We start from the raw sequence: 6,714 nt of genomic DNA, 5'->3' as shown, positions 1-6,714 counted from the left end.
AACCCTAACTAAACCTAATCTACCTTTTAATAAAAGAAACATCAAGAAAATGAAGGGGTTCACAGCGCCGCTTTGGCAAAATGCCGTCCCGGGGCCCTCTCCCCTCACCGCGACTCCGATGACTACGGAGGGAGCAAAGGTTCGGCCCCCCAGGTATGCTTCCCCCTTTCTTTTTTCCTTTTAACAGATAAACACAAGACTAAAGAAAGGAAACTAAAGAGAGAATCAAAGCGAAATAGAAAGAAAAATACTTAGAAAAATCACCTTTTTTTATTTTCGTATTATCAATTGTATATCTTTTGCTTTACAACATTCTTGGGCTTTTATAGTGCCTTTTTACAGAAAAAAAGGTAAAATAAAAAAATCATCCCCCGCAATCGTCCCCCCGCTTTCTTATTTTCTTTCTTCTCTCTCCTCTCTGCTTTGTGTCTGTTTTTGCTGCTTTTTGTGTGCATCTCTTGCAGGTACGGAGCGCAGGGTCTGGACACGGCACGTACGGAGGCGAAGGCGCGCGTACGAGGTAGCAGACGTGGCACCGCGCACATGGGGGAGGCGTGGGTGGCAGCGGCGCAGGAGACCTCTGCTGTTGCTAGGGATTTCAGTAATCGGGCCAAGGATTTGGGCTTCTGTAATCGGGCTAGGGATTTGGTTTAGGGCTTTGGCTAGTTGGGCTGGGATGTATTGGGTAATTCGGGTTTGATTTTGGGTAGTGAGTTGTGTTTAGTTCGGGCCTTATTGGGCCCAGTGTAAAAGGACTATTTGGACATTTAATTTGGTTTTATATTTATTGTTTATTTATTTCTGATTTGGGCCGAGCAAATTTGGGCTATTACAGTTACTATTATTAAAATTCTTCTATTAGATTCATTACTATGGCATTTTGAAATTTTAAAAAAAAATTTAATTGGTAGTCATGTAATAATAAAAATAACATGAAAAATACTGTTTCAGTTTTTTTTTAGAATAATATTATTAAAAAAATTGGCATAAGTGTTTTATTGAAATGATACTTATTTAAAAAAATTTCATGTAGTGGGCAAGTTACTTCACTACATATTGAAACCGGGAGAGGATAATGTATGACAAAAATAAACTTCTAGGCATCCAGTTGTAAAACTGAAAAAGGTTTTTATGAATTTGAAAATCCATCTTTTTTGAAAATTGTAGCCTTGTTGGTACTCTTTTTGGTAAAGCTTTTTTTTTGTATTTTTATTGTTGAAGAAATTTTTGAGCAATGTCAAGAAGCAGTAGCCACTGGTGTCTGACATTGCTCAACTCAAAAACTTATCATGTTTTAGTTGGCCAAAACATTCTTTAAGCTTTGATTCTAGTTGATACTTTAGAAGACTATAAGTCCATCCTTGGTATCCAAACTACATATAGCAACATTTCTTAGAAGTTGGTTTGGATTTGGATTAAGGAATCAACTTGCCAACTTTGTTGACATTGGATCAAATCGGGCAATACTTGAAAGTATATCCTGGATATTCAAAACTTACCCTGAGCTCATTAGAAATATTCTTTATGTTTATTATCTTGATGATTCCATAAGAAGATTGGTTGTAATTGATATAGTATATTAGCAAGTCTCGATTCCTTACAAATGGAGGAGACTTGTATAGGTGATATACTGATTTGAAACACTTAATCTTGTCCATTGAGGAACATTTTTTGTGAGTTCATTGAGTACAAAATTAAGTGTGCTACTTGGTTAATGTCTTAAGTTTTCAGGGGGAAACTTAGTGGAGAGTCATCTAGATCTTAGGTACAAAAGTAATAAATCTAATCTAATAAGTGTTAGAGGTGAAAATCACTTACTTTATGAGTTGCTAAGATAGTGGATTGTTTCGCTAGGAAAGGCCCAGTAGATGTAGGAAAACTGAACTACGCAAACATATTGTGTGTCCTTTGTTTACTTTCCTTGTTTATACTCAATGCCTGAAGCAGTTGACTCTAGTCTTTAGCACTACTTTCAGCACGGTTGGTGTTTTTCTTGCAAATATCATATTAGAAATTTCATTTGGTATCATAGCCTTTCACTAAACACATGTAGTGGATTTTTTGGTCTTGATATTTGCTTGCAATGGAAGGTTTATCAATGACACCCCGCCTATGGTCAATGGTGCTAATTATGCTTACTAGAAAACAGAATGATGACTTTTATCAAGTCAATTTATGAGAAATATTGTAGATCGACTCTTCTTAGATGGGAGCATCCATACATTGAAGTTGATGGAGTCAAGACACCAAATTTAGAATTAACTTGGACTACTGAAGTGGAAAAGCTTATCCACTAAAGTCCAGGTGGAAAGTAAGATGACCAAGTGACCTTTTCTTTGTGATTTGAAGTTGGCTGCCTAAGAGGGAAACATTACCACCTAAGTGATGAGTAGGTTGTTAAGGACGATTTTTCTTCACGTTTGCTTCCACTTTATTTTTTCTAAAAGATATCTCCAAGCTCCCTCACAACCTGAACAATAACCATATGCACAATTAGTTTGGAAATAGACACAATAATACAATCTTAAGATAAAATTGAACTTGAATGAAAATATTAAACATAACTTTTATACCTAAAATAATTAAATTATAAAAGAAAATACTCAAATTCTACATAAAACAAGAGTAAAATAACTCTATTTTATTGGGTTATCAATTAACAAGCCTTTAATTGATTAATTTTTCATCAATAAGGGCTATATTTGGTGCAAATTTTTAATGAGAACTTAATTGATTTGTTGTTTTTTTATGAATGGTTTTTTCAACCTTTTGGTTTTTTTATGTATAACTTATAATCTATTTATAATAAATACGTAAATATAATAACTCAAACCTAAAACTTTTTTCTCTCAAAACCTAATAGTTGTTTTGTCTATTCTCTATCTTACTTGTGGTAACGCCGTCCTTATGTCACGGGCTGCAGTTTAAAGCCCGTGACCATCACACTAAATGTATCAAATGGAGGTCTATTGCTCAGATGGGGATCATTTGGCCTACGAGAACTGGCCCGATTCAAAGAGCTATTGGAGAAGCCTGTCAGATTGAAGCCTGGTTGGCCCGATAATGAAGAGATGGCAGCTTAGGCTAATATGGTAATTAATCTTAGAAGATAGATGGAATCATATCTTGTAAAGATTAGATTAGATGTGATATGGCATATCTTGTAAATCCCTAAAATAAAGGGATATGGTTAATCTCGTCCGTCGATGTAAATGTATCTTGACCATCGGTTTTGGGGGAGCTCAACTATAAATAGAGAGCCTCCCCTCAGTTGTACTCACTCCATTCATTGTTTCATTATTCTTTGTGAATAAGAGAAATAGAGAGCATTTACTCAAACACTTTGCGAGTGTTCCTTCTGTTGTTCTTTGTTGTTCTTCTTTTGGCATAAATCGCTTCCGCTCTTCAATTTGGTGCCTTGGAGGAGTTCTAAAAGAATCCTCACTTGAGTTAAGGCTGACTTGGGCGAGTTTGGACGAACAAATCGCCTAAGGCCGTATGAATTACGAGACGAAAGGTCTAGCCCCGTGACAAGTGGTATCTGAGCAAGGTTTGAACCAAGAAATATTTGAGTTGTTGGTTCAAAGGCACCGTTGGGATGTCGAGAGAAGAGTTCGAACAAAGGTGGGCGAGGAAGTCTTTGAGAGAGATGTTGTCGGCTATTGAGGAATGCATGGGTAAACTTGAGGAGTCAATGGAGGACGCAAAAGAGTCAGACAATATGCTTGGGGAAAGCATTGATGACTTGAGGGAGCAGTCCAGGGACTTTGTGACCATGTGTCTCACTTCCCAAAGGGATAGCGTGCAAGAGTTGCTAAATTCCCAAAGGAAGAAGCTGACGGAGAGAAACGATGCTCTCGAGGCCATGATGATGGCTTTGAAGGGGGAAACAATGGCCACGACGAGTGCTTTGAGCACAATGATAGAGGAGCTCAAGGGAGAGTTAGCCTTGTGCCGAGCAGTCGTTGGGAAAGAAGTGGTAAATGCAGCACTCAGTAACGAGGATGTCCCAAAGTCGAAAGAGTTTGTGGGGACAAGGTCTGCATGCGATGTGGACAATTTCTTGTGGAGGATGGAAAACTACTTCCGTGCCAAAGGCATCATGGATGATGCGGTTAAGGTAAACACTGCTTCAATGTTTCTTACTGACATTACGCTTTTATGGTGGCGAGGCAAGACCACAGATAAAAGGCAAGGTGAGATTGGGACGTGGCAAGAGTTCCAATGCGAATTGAAGGGACAGTTTTACCCAGAATTTACCGAGGAAGAAGTTCGGGCAAAGTTGCAAGGGATAATGCAACGGGGCACAGTGGGGGAGTATGTTTGAAAGTTCAAGGAACTCATGCTCCAAGTTTTAGAGGTGACCGAAAGAGAGGCATTGCTTGCTTTTCAGAATGGATTGAAGTCGTGGGTTAGACAGGAGGTGGAACAAAGAGGTGTCCAAAAGCTATTGGAAGCCATGACGGTAGTTAAGTCCGTGGTCAAGCTTGGTCTAGGGAAAGACAAGCTTGGGTGTTCCAAGTATGAGGAAAGGGGCGTATGTGAAATGGATCACAAGGAAGATATTGTTGATGGCAATAGCAACGGCGATAATGGTGGTAATAGGAAACCACGAGTTGGGAAGAAGAAACTCAAGAGGAAAAATGACAAGCTGAAATGCTTTCTTTGCGACGATCCACACATGTTAAAGAAATGTCTGAAAAAATCGCGCTTAAGGAGAAGCCGGTGGGTAAAGCCTTAGTACTTGGTTCGAGCGCAAGAGGTGTCGAAGCTAAAGAGTCCGAAAGCGAGAAGAAGCCAGTGGAGTGCTTCTTGTGTCATGGTCCGCATAGGTTGCGGAAGTGTCTGAGAAAGTCTGTCATTGAGGGGAACGATGGAGCAGACAAGGAGCCCAAGAAGCTTGGTTCGAGCAAAGGAAAAGCCGATAATACGGAATCCCAGATCTAGACACAAGCAAAACACAAATTAGAAATAAAACGAGAATAAATAAAATTATTTAAATAATAATAATAAAAGAAAAAAAGGATAGATTTGCCCCATGGAACCCTTGGTTAACTTGTAACCAAAAACGTCAATGATTGAGCGGCTCCCTATGAAACCCCTAAAAGAAGCACATCTAGAAACACCGATGAACGAGAAAGAAATTTGAATATTTGTAACTCCGGAATACCCTCGAGAGTAACAAACTCCAAACTAAATAGCAAGAGAAGAATCACTCTACTCTCAAAAATTTGCCTCACACAAATTTGGAAGAAAACAAAATACTCTCTTTTTATTCCACCCCCCAATGTGTAGAAAGCAAGCCTATTTATAGGCAAATTACAAGAGTAATTGAATCCTAATAAAACTCTTTAAAATTATCTAAGAAAATAAATAAATAATAACCTAACCAATAAAATTACTTAACTCATAAGTGATGTGTCCCAACCAATGAGAATTAAGTAAATAATAATAATAATAAGATACATAAAAGATTAATCTACCAATTTATGGGCTTTCACTATTCCAAGATTGGTCCAGTGAATTGCATTCCCGTATTTGTCAACGTCACGAACATGATGAATTAAATTTGTAGCAAAAAAGTCTTGGACAAAAGCATTCATCTTTGATTTTAATTGTCGTGCCTTGCTTCGAGTGATTGGACCACTAGGAAAAATAACCCCTTGAGTGTCACCTCCTTGGCTCGTATCAGTCGAATCCAAGAGGGCAAAGAGGAGCGAAAAGAAACGAGTAAAGTGTTTTTTATGTCGTGGTCTACATGAGTTACGGAACTGTCCAAAGCAAGCCGGAGTCAAAAGAAAGGCAACATTTGAGCTTGGTGAGTCATCAGAGGGGCTTCCACCCAAGGAAGATGTGAGTTTGTCATCGGACTTAGAGGAAAGAGTTGCGATGAAAACAGTGAAGCTAGGACCAGTGAGGCTCAAGTTGAGTGAAGCATCGGAGTTGGCCGAGTCATCGACAAGGCTTCTATTTATGGGAGAGGTGGGTGGTGCATCGGACTTCAAGGAAAAAGAAGTGATGCATGTGGGACAGTTGACCAGAGTAAATGCAAAGGTACATTCTGAACACTGTGATAGTGTTTTGCATTCTAACTTGTTTTTTAGCAAAGAGGCCGAGAAAGTGTGGGCAAAGCGAAGCCAAGTGTAGTGAATCAAGAGGATTATGTTCGAGTCAAGTTAGACTGTGGACAAGAGAGTGACATAACTTCTTGTCATCGAGATGTACAAACGAGCAGGACGGTTCGAGTGAAGAAGCGACGTAAGCTGAAGTAAAAGTCCCGAAGGAAGGGAAAAGCTAAGGTGTCGAGACGAGACCGAGGCGAATCAAGTCAGTGCCTTTCAGAAGTAGCAACGAGGACGTTGCGAGAATGGGTGAGGGAGAATGTCACGGGCCGCAGTTCAAAGCTCGTGACCATCGCACCAAATGCATCCAATGGAGGTCTATTGCTCATATGAGGATCATTTGGCCCACGAGAACTGGCCTGATTCAAAGAGCTATTGGAGAAGCCTGTCAGATTGAAGCCTGGTTGGCCCGATAATGAAGAGATGACAACTTAGGCTAATATGGTAACTAATCTTAGAAGATAGAGGGAATCATATCTTGTAAAGATTAGATTAGATGTGATATGGCATATCTTGTAAATCCCTAAAATAAAATGATATGGTTAATCTCGTCCGTCGATGTAAATGTATCTTGACCGTCGATTTTGGGGGA

The sequence above is a fragment of the Gossypium hirsutum genome, chromosome D08 (assembly GCF_007990345.1).
Source record: "Gossypium hirsutum isolate 1008001.06 chromosome D08, Gossypium_hirsutum_v2.1, whole genome shotgun sequence".
NCBI classification, from domain to species: Eukaryota; Viridiplantae; Streptophyta; class Magnoliopsida; order Malvales; family Malvaceae; genus Gossypium; species Gossypium hirsutum.
Note: the sequence above shows the minus strand (reverse complement) of the source record.